At 38.6% G+C, this 19,271-nt stretch overlaps 1 long non-coding RNA gene across 2 annotated transcripts in view; it reads right to left on the bottom strand.

Moving 5' to 3' along the window:
- The window catches only part of LOC134731781 (uncharacterized), a 45,524-nt gene that overhangs the window by 14,691 nt on the left and 11,562 nt on the right, over positions 1 to 19,271 (bottom strand). For both annotated transcript variants that reach the window (XR_010114370.1, XR_010114369.1), the window contains exons 4-5: positions 14,327 to 14,402; positions 13,423 to 13,570 (exon numbers count right to left, since the gene is read on the bottom strand). This is a non-coding gene — a long non-coding RNA (uncharacterized lncRNA). The remainder of the gene's footprint in view (positions 1 to 13,422; positions 13,571 to 14,326; positions 14,403 to 19,271) is intronic.

Below are 19,271 nucleotides of genomic sequence, written 5' to 3'. Positions count from 1 at the left end.
CACAATATACAATTTAAAAAATATACTTGGAAGGAATTGAGTTTACATAACATACAATTTATAATTCCACGGTTTACAGAAAGAAAAGAAGTCCTTTTGCCTGTGATTTGACATCACTAAAATTTAGTATTTTTACATTTTGCTTTCTTTTCCTTTCCTATCTTTAAGTTTAGAGTTAAAAGTGTAATTGTAGTGACAATTTACCCTAGTTGTCTGATAACATATTATATTTTACTTATGTCAAAAATTGGGGGGTATCCTTTTTAGATATTTTATTGGTTCTATGTTATAATGTGCTTTGAACTTTTTAAAAATAGAAGTAACTGTAAATGTGAATTTTGTAAATTCAATACACTTATGTTAATGAAAGTGGTCTGACTTAACACTCTTCCCTTTCATCCTTTTTTTTCTTGTTTCATTCATAAAATGACATTCTGCAGATGTGAGATAATGGAGGAATCAATTTTCATAACTCTGTGTTGTGAGAATTTCACAAAAGTAAACAAAAACTTAGCTGGTCTGGCATCTTGAATAGAGTTTTTTCTGTTTACTTGCAGTAGTTTTGCTGCATTAATTGAAACTTAATCACTCAGGAAATGGGGTACAGCACATCTCAGAGTATTTCACCCAAGATCTGAGGAGTCCAGGGCATTTAAACATCAACTCCTGACAGTCATTGTTTGAGGGCCATATTAGTTTTCCAGTGCTGCCACAACAAAATACCACAGACTGGGGGACTTACACAATAGAAATTTGTTTTCTCACAGACTTGGAGGCTAAAAGTCCTAGATCAAGGTGTTGGGAGGCTTGGTTTCTTCTGAGGCCTCTCTTACTGGATAGCAGATGGCTGCCTTCCAATGTCTTCACCCAGTCTTTCCTCTTTGGCCATGCATCCCTGGTGTCTCTCTGTGTGTCCAAATTTCCTCTTCTCATAAGAACATCAGTCAGATTGGACGAGGGCCAACCCCATTGGCCTCATTTTAACTTAATTGCTTTAAAGGTCCTATCTCCAAATACTGTCACACTCCAAAGTCCTGGAGGGTAGAGTTCCAACATGAATTTTGTGCTGGCACAATTCAGCTCCTAGAGAGGGATGTGCTGGGGTAGGAAGATTTTTTTTGAACTACTTCTGATATAGGCAAAGCAGGCTCAAGCTGCCAGTATAAATCTATGACAAAGAAATGCAGCTGTTCCCAGCTAGAAGTCAAACATGCACTGCAACTGAGAGGGCAAGGGTTTATGGGTGGGGCAAAACAACATCTTCCATCTCTACAGACAAAATTACAAGTATCCTAAGGTTGACCTTATCAATTCATACATGGTGTAGTCTCTTTGTTTCAAGAGAGTAATGACCATATACATGCGCATTTGACCAAATACATCTATCTACATTCTATGTAAGTACCGAGATAGCAAAATAAATGAAACAAAGGGATCATAGTCTATCGGGGTATATGATGTGAATTCATTCATGGAAGAGATAGAGCCATGGGACATGGTGCCATGGGAGAGAGTGAGGAGATGAGGATACAGGTCATCGAATAGTGAAGGCTTTCATGCAACGGTGACTCTTGAGCTGAATCTTGGAAAATAGATAGAAATCCATAAAATTGGCAAGAAGGTTGAGACAGAGATATGGAAAGAATTTTGCATATGGAGTAAGCAGGGTGGAGGTGGAGAGATAAGGATGGTGCATTAGTGCACTTAAATGTCCTATGGCAATGAGCTAGCATCTTTCAGTAGAGATGCTGGTAGAGAAGGCAGCTCTACTCTCCGCTTCTTAGATTATAAACTATAGAAGGAACTTATTCACAGGTATTTTGTACTCAGCAATGCATTCAGAGGCTTTTCCCTTTCATTTTTTTTTCCTCATACAGTTGCAGAAGAGCAAAGTGACAAAAAGTAAACTAAGGCTTTCTCTGCAATTAGGACTAAGCAGTTAAAGTTGTTCTCTCTCTCTTTGTCTGTCTCTCTCTCATTCTTTCTCTCTCTCTGGAGGACCCAAAGCTGCTGGCAGCTGAGAAAAGCCACATGGAAGGATTTTTTATGCCAAGCTGGCTTGAATCCCAGAGTCATGCATATTCCTTTGAAAAGGGGTTTTGACTCCAGGCTAAGAAACTAGACTATGTTAGAAGGGAATATTCTCATCAAAGTCAGAGCATTTGCATTTAATTCAGCATTTTGCTCCATCCCAAGATAGGTTTTTTAGTTATTGCAAAATGTAAGACACTGTTCCCCTGAGAAAGAAAAAAGGAATCATCCACTTGCCTTTTGAGACTTCAAATGAAGTGATTCCACAATTACCATGGGGTTGGTTAGAACTGTCTCCCTAGGTAAAAAATGATCCTGTTTACTTACGGTGCATGCATGCATACATGTGCCTGTCTACTTCAAAAAGGGAAGCAAGCAATCTAAAATAGAAATCTTTAGAATTACATGGACTTTAACATTTTTAAGGTTTAATGCATGGATAACTTAAAGGCCAGCACTAATTGTCCTAAAGCATAATATCTTCGCTTGTAAAGAAAGTTAGAAGAAAAATTATAGAGAAATTGGGCAATTTATGTTAACTTCTGCCAAGGATATTACTAGACCAGGCAATATGTTACTCATCCCATATTACATGAGACATGCTTATACTAAAAATCATTTGTTGTTCATCTAAAAACCAAGTTTAACTGAACGTCCTGTATTTTTATTTACTAAATATGGCTAACCTAGGTCACTCAAATTCTAATTGCAAGTACCAGAACTCAAGCCAGGATTGCCTAAGCAAAGCTAACATTGTGAAGCATTGTGCACTATTGATAGAAATATATCGTGGCACTATATTCAGTATTTTCTTTTCTTGGCTATGGAAAATGCTTGTGTACCGGCGTGCATTTATTTGTATGATAGTTAAAAGGCCAATGTTTGAAATTCCTAACACCGAGTTTGGAATTAATGCTCCTCTGCTCGTCACTTATGCAATGTTACTCATATTTCTCTCAGAACCTCAATGTTCTTACTTGTTAAAGGTGGATTATTTTGCCTCCACTGATAGGTAGGCAAATACAAGTTGACCAATTGGCTTCTGCCTGACCCTGCATGAAAAGTTAAACTTGAATTATTTCATTAAACCTTCACATGCAAACTCTGAGGGCAGACACTTGTAATAAGAATTCTGACTCCGTTGTTGTTGTTGTCGTTTTCTTTCTTTTCTATTTTTTTTTCTTTTACTTTAAGTTCGGAGACCCATGTGCAGAATGTGCAGGTTTGTTACACAGATATACATGTGCCATGGTGGTTTGCCGCACCTATCAACCTGTCACCTAGGTTTTAAGCCCCACATGCATTAGGTATTTGTCCTGATGCTGTCCCTCCCCTTGCTCCTCACTCCCCCGACAGGCCCCGGTGTGTGTTGTTCCCCTCCCTGTGTCCATACCAGCCTTAAAGCTTCACCTCTCCTTCTTCCCTGCTGCCTCACTTCTGGGCAAGCTGATAAGAAAGCCTGAGTGCTCCCTCCTTTGGTGTTAGACGAGTGTTCAAACAATGGAAACTCTCATCACATCCCCACCCCAACTATCATAAAAGCCCCAAGCCAATCTCCTTTCCTTGATCTCTCCAACCACTTAAGGATCAGCTTGGGAAGCCTGCCCTTTTCTCCCCAGGAAGACTCATTTTGTGACTAGTAAACATTTCATACTCTCTTGGGGTGTGTGTGTGTGTGTGTGTGTGTGTGTGTGTGTGTCTTCAGTTTTAACATCTGAACCAAACTTTGGAAGGTGGTCCATCCTATTTCTTTGGAGTGGCTACAAAACAATATTTCCATAATTTAGAGATGAGAAAACTTGGGCTTAAATGAGGATTAACTTGCCCCAATCACACAAACTAATAAATTATACATCTGACTTTAGAGCCGCAGCTTATGGTGTTAGGAAGATAAAATGAGGTCATTCATAGGAAATGTTTAGTCCAGCACTCAACACATGTTTAACGCCCCATAAATACCACCCACATCTAGGTAAAATGGGGAGGTCGGCATGTGTGGACATCAAAGTAGGTTATTGATTCACTCTTGTGCCATCTGCACTGAGCTCAGAGCTTTCCTAGAAATAAAGGTTTACATGCGTAGCAAACAACCACCTGATGCTTGCAAACACTCTATGGCTCTCTTTTCAAAGCACTGAAAATGCACAGCTTCCATCAGTCCAAGACAACAAGTTTATTTTCCACTCTCACATCTTTCATCCCCCGGTTGTTTGCTGGAAGCTGCTGGCTGGCTGTCAACATGACAATCCCCATCTGTCATCAGTGTATGTGTGCCGTCTATGCACGGCCTTTCATGGAGACTTGTAGGATATGTCTTCTATTTGCCGGGAAGGTTGGACAGTCTGCCAAGACATTTATGAATCCTAGTGTTCTCTGCCTCTCTGTGTAAGGTACAGTCAAACCTCCCCTAATCTGAGAATGACATCTCCTGACACCTCTGTGATACACCAGGAAATGACTAGGGGGACAAGCATAGACCAGTAGAATGGGATGGCTGGGAAAGTAATGGATTCTCTGTCTTAGAATAATTAGAATCATTATTGCAAATACTTTTGAGCTAAAACCGCCCCTCTAACTCTCTGGTAGTTGGAGAACATGTGTTCTCTACAAAGAACCCCTCAGATTTTATTTTGCATGGCAGAAAAATATTTAATAGGTAGCAAAATTACCATTATAGCTAAAAATACTTTTCTTGAAAATAGAGTCTCATCAAGGACTAAGACATATATACTCACAGAATCCTAGAATATTAAGCTGGTCTTTCTTTTTTTTTAATTTTATGTTAAGTTCTGGGACACATGTGCAAAACGTGCAGGTTTGTTACATAGGTATACATGTGCCATGGTGGTTTGCTGCACCCATCAACCCATCATCTAGGTTTTAAGCGCTGCATGCATTAGGTTTTTGTCCTAATGCTCTCCCTCCTCTTGCCCTCCACCTACTGACAGGCCCCAGTGTGTGATGTTCCCCTCCCTGTGTCCATGTGTTCTCACTGTTCAACTCCCACTTATGAGTGAGAACCAAAAACATATTTGGTTTTCTGATCTTTCTAACAGCCAGTACTATTTCTCCTCCTCCTCATTCAACTCAACTGCTGCTACCACTGTTACTACAATTACTACTACTACTGCTATTAGTAATTATAAGTAAGCATTCCCTAATAGTAGCTAGTTTATATACTACATGCTATTCTGTGTGTGCTTTATATGCAAGATTCCATCCTCGTTATACTATTATGCAGGATTTATTACCACTTTTTTGAATGAGGAAACTGTTACATGAAGCTGTGCCCATGTAGCTACTTGCTAGCTAAGCAAGGATTTGATCACTGCTTCTTTGGCATCTAATTATCTTTAAATATCACCTTGTTTGGTATTGTAGTTCAGATGTCTGTCCACTCCAAACTGCTTGTTGAAATTTTATCTCCAATGTTAGAAGTGTGGCCCAATGGAAGGTGTTTGGGTCATTGAGGCAAATCCTTCATTAATAGGTTAATGCCCTCCCTGGAGGGAGCAGAGGTGTGAGTGAATTTTCAGTCTCTTAGTTCCCAGGAGAGCTGGTTGTTAAAAATAGCCTGGCTCTTTCCCCAGTCTCTTGTTTCCTCTCTTGCCGTTTGGTCTCTAAATCCATCATTTTCCCTCCATCTGTCACCATGAGTGGAAGCAGCCTGAGGCCCTCACCAGATCCCCAATCTTGATCCTTCCAGCCAGCAGAACCATAGCTAAATAGACTTCTTTTCTTTATAAATGGTCATCCTCATATAAAGGAATATAAAGTATTCCTTTATAGCAATACTACATGGAATAAGAAACCTGGCATCTTCTGGTAGAGAAATCTGAATCCCAGATAACATGGTAACTAGTTCAAGGTTATAGGATAGGATTTCTAGAATTCAAGTTTGCCTGGCCACAGATAAATACCGACTCTCATTTTCTTTCCTTATAGAGCAGTAAAATGTTAATTCTGTATCCTCAGTGGTGCCTTTTCTAGCTTTCGTGCTAAATAAAGGTCCTAATACTAGAAAGGACACTTTGCATACTGCACTTACAAAATGCTACTGCTCTGAGAGAGAAGGTGGGAGGTGCTCAGTGTGTGAGTTAGATATGTTTGTATCTGTAGCAATACTCTATATGTCCTTCTCTATCCTTCCCTCTCCCTCTGGATTTTTCTAATATTATATTACTTTCCCTTCTTTCAAGAAGAAACAGTTATCTATTCTTTTTGAGATAAGCCCATGACACATTGCATGCATCTCTTTTAGCATTTTTCACATGGCTCCTCAATGATTTTCACATCTATCTGTGTCTCCTAGACGGCAAGCAACCTGAGGGTGAGAAGTGCATTATGTGTTTATTGGCATCTCAGGTTTCTCAAATAGCAGGCCCTTAAAGTCTCTGTAATGATTTTGCAGATGACTGACTGAATGACACTGAAATTGCCACTAGCTGGCAAAAGTGTTTTTGCTTGCTTCATTGAGGAGGGAGAAAAGGAGGTAACAGGTGAAACACAGGGGCTTGAGGGTCAGAGTGACATTCAGAGAGATACAGAGGAGATAATGTGGATGTTATCTTGTACACTCAGCTCCATAAAGTTGTATGAAGGACAAGCTAACATTAAGGAGAAACTGTAAGGCTATTTCTAAAACGATTATTCAATTACAGACATTTCTCCTGAATATAAGAGTTTCATACTGATTCAGAGTAAAGGATACTTGGTAGCGTCAAATCTTTGATGTTTTCTGGGAAACAAAGAATGTGTTCAGCGAATGCTCTTTCATGCATAGAATACGATCAGTGCTATTCACCAAGTGACCCTTAAAGTGTCACAGAAAGACGTGAAGCTTCTGAGGGTGAAAAATTGCATCCAAAATATGCCTTTGATTTGCTTAAGGCACGTTAGAGGGAAGCATTCAGAATAGGAATGAAGTTTTAAAAGGACACTAACGAAAATAAGAAGCAACTTTAATATCTTCACTGTTGAACATCATGAGGTATTTTACTAAGTGGCTTAAACGGAAAATATTTTTTTTAAAAAGGAAAAGGATGACAGGCATTATTGAGCTGAACTGGAGAAAGAGTTTTAGGTAAATCCTCAGCGATATTGTATAAAGAAGTATTATCAACTCCTGGAATCATAGCATGGTGTCCATACATATTCAGGGCAAATTTTTCCTCAAATGTCAGCATATTACATTGCAAGTTTATATCTGATTTTCTGTCTGTTCTCATATCTAGGTCTCTTTTGGAATTGTTGATTTCAAACCATACTTTCCCCTTCCTCTGACTGGGTAACACTGAATATTTAGGGCACTAAGAAATCAAAACCCAGAAGTTGTCAGTACTGAGGCACCTGCTGTGTACATGCCCTGAATGCATGAGTGGAAGACAGAAGCCTATGTTGGTGGAATTCATGTGGCAGCGAGAAAAGATAAATGTGCACACTAGCCTCTACTCTCCATAGGGGATGAAATGATTATAAACAGGGAGTACTACTCCAGGGGTGTTTGTAATATGCAAGGAAGACTCTTCAGGCCGTTTTCGTTTTGGGGGAGTAGAAAAATAAAGCAAAGCAATAAAATGATGGCTATGTGAAAAGATGGACTAAAAAGAGGAGATGGCATAACTGAAAAAAAAGTTGCCTTGTTTGAATACATCTAAAACGCAAAGGCTGAGGGGCATCTTCCTAGTCCGTCTCCTTGTGCCATTTGTGTACCTCCCACAAAAAAAAAAAAAAAAAAAAAAAAAAAAAAAACAGGATGATTTTCAGTTGACTGCAACCCCTTATGCCCTTCCACAGATCCTGAACCACACACAAGCCTCTCTTGGTTAGTGTGATACGTTAAGCATTTGACCAATTATCACATAACAATCTTCACAACCACACACTGGAAAAAATGATCACCACTAGTTTTACAAATGACTTAAGATTTTTTTTTTAATAGATGCTCACTAACGTACTAAATCCCACACCCACCAGCACCATGACAGTTCTGGGAACATTCGTATTTGGTGTAAAAATGAGTGACATCATGGTTCCGAGAAATCTTCACTTTTTTCCAGAAATCTTTTTGAATATTCTACCCTTTGGTTAAAGAAACCTGTAAAGATAGGAACCCCAAACTTGAGTATGTCCGAACTCCCTTTTCCTGAGTGTGTATTTTAGCTCTGCTATTAATTCCCATACTTTCAGTATTTTCTGATTTGTTCTTGATTTACCTCTGGTAACAAACAGTATCTAAAAGCCTGGACACTGGCCTGGGTAAAGATCCCACTGGCACTTAGGGATCTCTCTTATCCCACTGGTGTCACTTAGACAGATGGAATTATTTCTCTGAACCCCTTTCTTATATTAAAATGAGAATAATCATACTTACATAAGGTCATTTTAAGGATTGGCTATGATATGTCAAGTATTTAGCATAAATATAGGATGAATGAAGGGCAGTGGTGATGCTGGTGGTGATGACGATGGTGTTGAAGATAATGATGCTTAATATGCCTATGCAAGAGGGAAGGGAGAAGCAAGTCTGATTTTTCCCTCTTCTTTTAGAAATGCTGCCATCAGCAAAACTCATACTAACCAAGAGAGGTTATGTGTGGTTCAGGAACTTTGGAGGAGCATCAGGGATTGCAATGAACTGAAAACCATCCTAGGTTGGTGTGGGAGGTCCACAAAAGGCATAGGAGACAGACTAGGAAGAATGTTCCTCAGACAATGAGATTTTGGTTACGCATATTCAAATCTGTGTGAATCTGGCATCAGGAGAAATAGCTCATTAGTATTTAATGCTGACAATCTGAATTCTGAATTATTTTGTGTCAATTAAACTTCATAAGACAACTGTGAGCTAAGGGTGCTTAACAAGGTATGAGGTGTTGAGGACACAGAATAGTGCAGTATGTTTGATTGTCCTGCTTGGGCCATTTGTTCCAATTAGATCTGGTAAAAGTAGCATGCTTGGAGACATATAAACATTTTAAAGAGATGGGAGATGTTTGATTGGACCTGAATAGAACTGGCATCTGTAAGAGAGATTCTGCACAAGTCCTTGGGCAAAAGGTGAGTGAAAACTATAGGAGGCAAGTTTCAGGTTAGCACAAGGGGATAGAAATGCCTAATAATAATAATAATAATAATTATAGTAATACTAATAAACGTATTTTAAGGTAGCATAGGCCACTAAATGTGGCCTGTCCTTTCCTTAAAAGCATCCAAAAGATGTCAGGTAGCCACTAAAAAAAATATTTTTAGAAGGAAAGACCTGCCATAAGTGCAATATTGAGCTATATTACTCGAAGATTACCTTCCACCCCAAGATTTAAGAACTTGGATAGAGTAAGCTATTCATTTTACATGATGTTTGTATTTTCACTGTATTAATACCTCTAATAGGTTGACTCTGCAAGTGCTGGCAAAACACAGTGAAGAAAACCAAAATATTTCACCACAAAATATACTTCTTTGACATGTTAACAGAAGTTGCCTTGCAAAGCTGTTTTAAATGGGGGGAGATTTGCGTCTGTAGAGAATCAGCACTCTACAGATTCTGCACTCTTTGAGGTCCTCCCTCATCTGGATCTAGGAAAGATTGAGTCTGACATCTTTAAATGTCCAAAAGAAACATTTACAGTTCTTATATCTGGAGGCTGCTACCTGTGAGGTTCATCTAAATAACAAGACCATCTTTGCCATTCAGGCCTCCTCTTCTCCCCTTCCCATAACCTGGCCACGTCTTTGAGTTCTTATATTTTGTATGACTCATATGCATGTTATTAGATGCATATGCCTTTTCTCCTATGTTAAAAGAAAAATGTTAGACAAATTAAATTTAACAGAATTTAATTGAGTAAAGAACAATTTGCAAATCAAGCAGCCTATACCCTGAGCCAGAATATGTTTAGAGAGACTCCTGTGCTGTCCTTTGGTTGGAGAGGATTTATGGACAGAAAAGTGCCGTAAATGAAACAGAAGTGAGGTACAGAAACAGCTGGATGGGTTACAGCTCAGTCTTTGTCTTATTTGGGCAGTTGGTGCTCTGTGATTGGCCAACACTTGATGATTAGTACAAGAGTGAGTTACAGCCCATTTATGTATAGTTTACAGGTCACTGTATATGGAGAAACCTTTAGGCCATACTTACAAGGAGACAGCTTTAGGTTAAACTTAATTTAACACCTATTAATCTGCCTTTTGCCAATTGACTTTTCAGTGAATCTTCAGAGGGCAAAGGGGAAGTTTTCCCTTGGCCCCTACAACAAAGATGGGCAAAATGGCAACTCTTACCATTATAAATTTTTAACTAAGTGTGTAAACTTAATTTTTCTTGAAATAAATAACCAAATCCCATCCTAACATGTATCTTGTGTTTTAAAAATTTCTATTTTATTCTTTCCCTGCCTTAGTCTAATTAATGGCTGCTGGGTATTATAAGCAGGTCAGGTGTATTCTTCAAGTATTTTATGCATAATAGAGGTTGAGATGATGTTTTTAATCTAAGGTAACAAAGATGATTATTATTTAATAAATGGCACTGACTTTGTATATTTGTGCAAATTTAAGAGCTAGAAAATCATGTTTGGTAATAGAGAATTTTGAATTACCTAAATTTTCCCAGTAATTTGATAACAATGATTTCTCATTCAGTAATTATTTTTTGAGGTGCTAAAAATGTAATAAAATAAAATCTTCATGATTGCCAAGAGCAGAATGAATTACAACTATAATCTCATTGTCACTCAAGAGTAGGGAATTAGAATACTTTAATGGTGTCTATGGGATGTGTGAGGTGGACACTTCCATACGATGAGAAGCATTTTGTATAAATGATTGACTGGGTCCTATCTCTGGTGTGTGACTGGAACATCCCGGATGCCACACATACCCCAAACTGGATAGCACACAAATTTACATTTGCATCCATCTGTGTCTTTTTGACTATCTCTGTTATTAGTCTTCTGGTGGTTCACCATCCATGGGAAAATGAAGCAGCTCAGAAATGAACTCATTAGCTCTCTTATGCATCTAATAAGAGTGGTGATAACTACAGATTTCAATCTGTAGTCCCCTGTAGAGTAATTCTCATTTTTCTAACCTGTCATCAGATAACATTAAGGTCTCAGTGAAAAACAATTGTCTTTCCAAATCGTCTTTCGGGTAGCTGAAAGTAAGAATTAGGCCACTTATTAGTCTGATTTTCCTAACTAGAGGTAATAAGCTTGTAAGGAAAATAAAATTTGGTAATTATACATATCAAATGTCTAGCATGTTCTCTGGAAAGGTAAATTATATGTTGTCATACAAACATACAATAGGCAGAATTTCTCAATTACTGTGTAATGAACATTCTGAGAGGAAGGCAGAAGAATATGAAAGTGTAATTACAACATCTTAATACATGAGATTCTGGTGTCTTTTTTTGCATTTTCTTTTTTTCTTTTTGTTGTTATTATTATTATTATTATTGAGACAGGGTCTCGCTCTGTCATCCAGACTGGAATGCAGTGGCACAATCTTGGCTTCCCACAACCTTGGCCTCCTGGGCTTAAGTGATCCTCCTACCTCAGCCTCCATTCTGGTGTCTTTAATTGAACCCCTGAAACAAACTTAAAATTCTCTACTATTCCCACCCCCACAAATATTGTGTGACAAGTATTTTACAATCACTTCTATTTCAGAGGAATTCTAGATATTCCTGCACTGGAATGTTATAGCAATGTCTTAGATTAATTACTCAAAACATTTCAGCAGTCACAAGATTTGATTTATAATCACCAATAAACCATATATAATTAATATTGATGACATATGAAATGTAGCTTCTATTGTGCACATTTATCCAATAATGGCATGAGATGGTCACCATCCTGATTGTAAGTTTTACTGAAGGTCATGTGGTAAGTCAGGAGTGTTCTTCACAAACAGAAATATCTCAGATAATGAATTGAATTTTAAGCCTTTGAATGATGACACATACATACACAACCTGAATTTCTTAAGCCTTTCAGCAAGTATAAATCAAAGCACATTAAATGTTTAGGCTTGGAAATTCGGCTCAGCTTCAAGTTGGGCTTTGTGGTTGATTATCCTTTTCCAAACTGTTCAAAGACATCATCAATCAGATTTGAGAATCCTGGAATGAGTATTAAACTCAGCACATGAGTAGATTAGAGTCCAGCAATAAGAAGAAATGTATATTTTGATTTATTTCATTAGGGTTGCTTTCTGAAGACATTACAGATTGCAAAACTGTTCTCCCGCATTACCATGATGAGATCATTCTGCAGAAGTGGTGCTAATGTCTGTATTTAACAGAGAACGTTTGCAATGATAGATAGAAACCAAAACATAAAATCTGCAAATCAATATGTTTCTGGTTATTTCTAAGTGTTGCCCACATTTGCTGGAGACTGAATCTACTTTCAACCAAGGAAAATATATTAGCAAGAACATCCTGAGAATTAAATTATAAATGTCTGTTATAGATTTTCAATGTTTCACAATCATGATCTTGTGAATAGTTATTTCCTGTGGCTTTGGCCCATTGCAGTTTACATTTTTTTCTTTCCCAATAGCTAACTCTGAAATGGATTTTATTAACTATGATCATTTTTTTTCTTTTTTATCCTTTGCTTTCTACATTGCTCTTGAAGTCTTAATAGAAACATATCTTATTATGGTAACATCACTGTCAGTCATTTTATAAACTGCTGATACTAGAATCATGTCTAAAAGGTAGCTCACACCTGTAATCCCAGCACTTTGGGAGGCTGAGGCAGGCGGATCATGAGGTCAAGAGTTCGAGACCAACCTGGCCAACATGGTGAAACCCCATCTCTACTAAAAATACAAAAATTAGCCGGGTGCGGTGGTCATGCGCCTTTAATCCCAGCTACTCAGGAGGCTGAGGCAGGAGAATCGCTTGAACCCGGGAGGTGGAGGTTGCAGTGAGCTGAGATCACGTTGTTTAATCTTACGAAGTTTATCAGCCTTTTGGAAGGTCTTGGTCTGGTCCCTAAGGTTATGATAGATCCTTGACATCTACTAAATTCTATCAAATGATGCACCCTGAAGGATGCAGGAAGCATTGACATTAGAGTAAAGGAATAACTGACATTAGAGTAAACAAATAATTGTCTAAAATTTAGGCCAATGCTAGTAATTATAATAATAAACAACTGATGGTATATGAACTTTTACTATATTATATGCCAGACTGAAATACTTATTTAACATGGATAATCTTAATTCTCATGATTTGCTCAACCTTATGAGGTAGGTACTGTTATTAACCTGATTTAGAAGTTGGAAAACTAAGGCTAAGGGAAGCAACATCTCCCCCAAAGTAGTATGACTGCTAAGAGTCAATATTAGGATTTGGTTGTAAGCATCTACCTTCAGGAATTGCACTTGTAACACCGCTGTGCGAAGACCAGCTGTCTGAGTGTCTGTGTAGAGGCATGTGAAAATGCCACATGATGTTTTACCAAACATGTTCTGGTCTCACCCAAAGCACCTGGGACCAGTCTGGCAGCATGGTGCCCTGGTTGGATGGGTAAGGATGCAATAGAAGAAAAGAAAGAGATAAAATTATTTTTTCTTATCCATATTAATTAGACTACTAAGGACCCTGACTTGTAGTACAGTTAAATGGTATTCAAACTAGAAATGCTTAAAATTTTTTGGCAATCATTTAAAAATTGTGAAGAATATTTTTTCACTTCCCTCTAAGGGCCATTTGTTCTCACATTCTAGTATGTTAATTCAATAGAGTTGTTGGCATAAACAAAGGCGATTTATGTTATAGGCTAGTTTTAACACGATCTCATTCATAAGAATATTAAATTATTTTAGGCAAAGTGACTGTGTCAAACTGAATAGAAATAAAAGGAAAGTGGTAATTAGACTATGTTAAAATATCACCTCCGAGGATATTAAGTATGCAAGAGCTCATCCGTGAAAAATTAGACTGCAAGAGGTTATACCACATATTAGGTTATTTTGTAAGATATCAAATTACTTCTCATGAATAAATATGGCTAATAATGGTAACTCTATAATTTACTGCTATAATATTAAAAATACTTTTTGACTAAAAAAACCAAACTAATTATATGTTTGATCCTTTTTATTATCAAATACTAAGTTAATATGAGTTAAATGAATAATTTCTGCTAACTTTACCAAACTTTGAGAGATTCTACATTTTAAACCTTATTTACAACATATTTTAATAAATACTACTTAATGAATACTGAGATTTAAATTTCAAATGGAAATAATACACAAATTATTTTACCTTGTGGTAAGTATGTCAAGTAGCTTGACAGAGTAAAATGAGGGTCTTTCTTACATGTCCGGTATTTTGCTAAGTCCTGAGGTTATATGACAAAATAAGAAAAGATAAAACAATTACAAAGAATTAGTCATATTTTAAAAACTTACAATTATATATATATACACACACACACATATATATATATACACACACACATATGTATGGCTGCACTCCAGCCCAGGTGACAGTGCGAGACTCCGTTGCAAAAAAAAACACACACACACACATATGTATATATATGTGTATATATGTGTATATTTATACTTATGTGTATGTATATGTGTGTGTATATTTTTAATATACACACACATATGTATCTACATGTATATATATACATATGTGTGTGTATGTGTGTATATGTGTGTGTGTGTATATATATATATATATATTTTTGCAACGGAGTCTCGCACTGTCACCTGGGCTGGAGTGCAGTGGTGTGATCTTGGTTCACTACCTCTGCCTCCCGGGTTCAAGAGATTCTCCTGCCTCAGCCTTCTGAATAGCTGAGATTACAGGTGCCCGCCACCAAGCCCAGCTAACTTTCTGTATTTTTAGTAGAGACAGGGTTTCACCATGTTGGCCAGGCTGGTCTCTAACTACTGATCTCGTGATTTGTCTGCCTCAGCCTCCCCAACTGCTGGGATTACAGGTGTAAGCCACCGTGCCCGGCCCCTTTTAATATTTTTAGCTGTGAAAAGAATGCATCAAATATAATGACATCCCTGTCTCATTGATGTGTAGAACCCCCACGGGGAAATAGGCTAAGGAAAAGGAATAATCTATGAGGGGGCGGAAGTGTACATAAGAGAAGGTGCTGTCCATTAGATTCTGGGTATCTGATAGCCTGGGTGCTGGTTTGCTTTGAATTTCTCTCTTTCCAGGTCTTACTCAACCTCTTCCCCATCTTGCTTTTGTCTCATGCTCATCTGCTTTTTCATTTCACTTGCTTACAATACTGTCAGAGGCATTTGAACCAGAGCGACTCCATCTTGAATAGGGGCTGGATAAAATAAGGCTGAGACCTACTGGGCTGCATTCCCAGGCTGTTAGGCATTCTAAGTCACAGGATGAGACAGGAGGTTGGCACAAGGTAGATACAGGTCATAAAGACCTTGCTGACAAAGCAGGTCTCAGTAAAGAAGCCATCCAAAACACACCATAACCAAGATGGTGACCAGAGTGACCTCTGGTCGTCCTCAACGCTACACACCCACTAGTGCCATGACAATTTATAAATGCCATGGTAATGTCTGGAAGTTACCCTATATGGTCTACAAAGGGGAGGCATGAATAATCCACCCCTTGTTTAGCATATCATCAAGAAATAACCATAAAAATAACCCTCGGGGCTGTTCTGTCTATGGAATAGCCATTCTTTTATTCCTTTATTTTCATGATAAACTTGCTGTCACTTTGCGAACTCACCCTTAATTCTTTCTTGCATGAGATCCAAGAACGCTTTCTTGGGATCTGGATCAGAACCCCTTTCCAGTAACAATACCGTTTGCAGAAAATTCTTAGTAGTGAGGGCACTAAGAGAATACTTCCCCCTTTGCTGTCTGTTGACTGAAAATCATTGACAAGAGGCAGATCCATAGAAGAAAAGGCATACAAATTTACCTGGTCATGGTTTTATGTGACATGGGAGTCTTTAGAATGAAGACCCAAAGATACAGGGGAAACTGTTCATTTTTATGCATGGGTTCAACAACATATGGACAGCCATGTAGAAATATTTTGGTACAAAAATGAAACTACCCTGACAGAGTTGACAAGAATTGCATGTCAGTTTCTTGACAGAAATATAGTTATAATTAAGCCTGAATCAGGCTGCATTTTGGCCTGTTTCCTTGTTGCTGAAAGTCAGGTAACACCAGATACCGACCCTTTCCATCCCCATTGTTCCTATAGATAAGAGTTCTGACATTAGAGTCACAAGAATGATTAAGAATTGATTTGCATCCCCATTGTTCCTACAGACAGGATTCTGACATTAGAATCATAAGGCTCCTCTTTAAGGATTCTTGGAGACGTTTTTTAGACACCGAATTCCCAAACCCAGTTCGAGGACTCCCGCAGAGGAACAGGATCAGCATGTGGATACAGCTTCTTCCTCTCCCTGTTCCATGGCTTCACCCTGCACTCTTCAACAGTCAGTGATCTCTGATCACCACACTTCAGCCCACTTCAAAATCCTTAAAAACTTAACCCCAAGTTCCTCAGGGAGATGGATTTGAGGTTTCCTCCTGTCTCCTCATTCGATGGCCCTACTATTAAACCTCTTTCTCTGCTGCGGGCTGGTGTCTTGGTGTATTGACTTGCCATGGGTATCAGGCAACGAACCTATTAAGGTCAAAAAAAGGTTGTAACCTAATGCTAACAGACTTAGTGGCGATATCTAGCAAGACCTGTCTATCTATATTCATCTTGGCCTCTCTGCACATTCATTCCTCTTCTCTGAGCATGGAACATGACCCTCTCTAGAATAGGGGCCTTATGACTATAATGAAACAAGGTAGGTCAGATAATTTCGGTAAGGCCAGGTTTTACACAGGAAGGTAGGGAGGGAAATTGGAGAAATATTTTTAGGGTTTGTGGCTGGCTTGGGAGAAAAGGGGTTCTAGTTTTTATGACTAGCCTCAGGGGAGAATGAGGGGCCAGAGACAGGAGGTCAGGGGAAGGTCAGAGAGAGTTGCTTCTGAGGACGTCATTATGTGGTATCATTTTCTCAGACCCTACATTAGCTAAATAGAAACCTTTGAATAAGTTTCCTAGTAAAAATCTCCATCCCATGCACTTCTCGGGCCCAAGAATGAACAGATAAAACTACTGGCACTCTGCCTTTCCTTAACTATGTTTAAGCCTATTGGGAAAATACACATAACAGCAAATAATCCAAATGCAGCAAGGCATCTGTCCCACTGTTTATAGAGTGAAGTAAGAACTGAGAAGGAAAATAAACTCAAATCAGTCCGGGGAAGCTCAGAAATTTTTCACAGAAAGCCAAGCATTTAAACTGATGATTAGAAGTTTCATAGGTACTTACTAGAAAGTCTAGCATAAATCAGGCAGCCTAAGTGAAGAGAAATAGTGGGAAAAGTGAATGGGGGTAGTGGAAAGCATAAAATATTTGGGAAATTCAAAGTTTAGCATTCCTGGAGTATGAAGCTGCATGGGTATTGGATTTAGCAGAGGAAGGAGTTTAGTCTATGGGGATACACAGAATTATTCCTATGGAGAGTGCTGTAAAATCCAGCTTCAGGCTTCTTACCGTTGTTCAAACTTCAGTGCTGTGTTTATAATTTGCCAAAGGGCACATTTGCCTGGATTTTCAAATATCACACATCTACAGAATCATGTCATAATTTCTCCTAAATCTACTTCTCTTGTGCTAGGAGCATTTCTTTAAAACCACACTACAGGCCTGGGCCCGGTGGCTCACGCCTGTAACCCCAGCACTTTGGGAGGCCGAGGGGGTGGATCACTTGAGATCAAGAGTTTGAGACCAGCCTGGCCAACACAGTGAAACCCTGTCTCTACTAAAAATACAAAAATTAGCTGGGTGTGGTGGTGGGCACCTGTAATCCCAGCTACTTGGGAGACTGAGACATGAGAATCATTTGAACTCGGGAGACAGAGGTTGCAGTGAGCTGAGTTCACACCACGGCACTCCAGCCTGCGTGGCAGAGCAAGACTCTGTCTCAAAAAACAAAAAAATCTCCTCACTACACACAACTTTGAGTCACTCATGTTTGAAGTGTGTTGTCCAATATACCACCAGGAAGGATAAATTATAGAAGAGTTTTATTGGCAATATTAGTTTGCAAGCCAGAAAGAGACAGTCTCCAGCGTGGCCCAAGGAACTCTCTTTGAAGAGGGAAAGGGCAGTTTGGGTTTTATGGCATTATAGCACCTGTGTCACAAAATAGATTCATACATATTCAGCACTTTTGGGGAAAAGATACACACATTTATGAGAGGAGTCAAGAACATGTGCAATGGGTAAACATATATGTAACAAACATCCCATATTCATTGCATGGCAGGGTTTTAACATTAAAATGAGGTAGAATTTGGTTCTTCACATCAAAAGGTGACCTGTAGGACACAAAGTTTGTGTGCCGGCTCTTTAAGCTGGCTGAAACTGGCTCAAGGTCTGTAGTTGCTTTTCAGAAAAAGAAAAAAAAGAGTTTGTAAGGCTGGTCCTTTGTCCAGTCAGAGTTGTAATGGTTTAGGTTGTATATCTGAGTTAGGATGGGCCTGATAATTTGCCTGATAGGTCCTATTAGGGAGTTTAGCAATAGTGTGGTTTTTCTTATAGCCATAGGAACTTAGGAAGGTGCCATGCCAGCTGAGTCCTGAACACAAGTAGGTAACTTTTGTTTTCTTAACCTTAGGGTCCATCTTAGTCCATATAGGGGTATCTACTTTGGTCTCTCAGATCACAAGTCTCAGAGTCATATTGATAGGCTTTACCTCCCCAAGCCTGCCTATATCACTAGTAGCCTGTGATATTGTGAAATACAGCCATCCCTTGGTGTCCCAGGAGGCTTAGTTCCAGGACCTCCTGCAGATACCAGAATCCATGGATGCTCAAATCTCATATACATTGCTATAGTATTTGCATAGAAGCTATGCACATCCTCCTGTATATTTTAAATCATCTCTAGATCACTTACAATAACTAACATGGTGTAAATACTGTGTAAATACTTGTTATACTGTATTGTTTAGGAATTAATGACCAAAAAAAGTCCATACATGTAGTACATGTTCAGTACAGATGCAACCATCCTTTTTTTTTCCTCAAATACTTTCGATCCAAAATCGATTGAATCCACAGATATGGAACCCATAGATACTGAGGGCTGACTGCAAATATTTTGGATTTGATTCGCAGTTCCTG

The sequence above is a fragment of the Symphalangus syndactylus genome, chromosome 11 (assembly GCF_028878055.3).
Source record: "Symphalangus syndactylus isolate Jambi chromosome 11, NHGRI_mSymSyn1-v2.1_pri, whole genome shotgun sequence".
In the NCBI taxonomy this organism is placed as follows: Eukaryota; Metazoa; Chordata; class Mammalia; order Primates; family Hylobatidae; genus Symphalangus; species Symphalangus syndactylus.
This window is presented reverse-complemented; position numbering and strand designations above follow the sequence as displayed.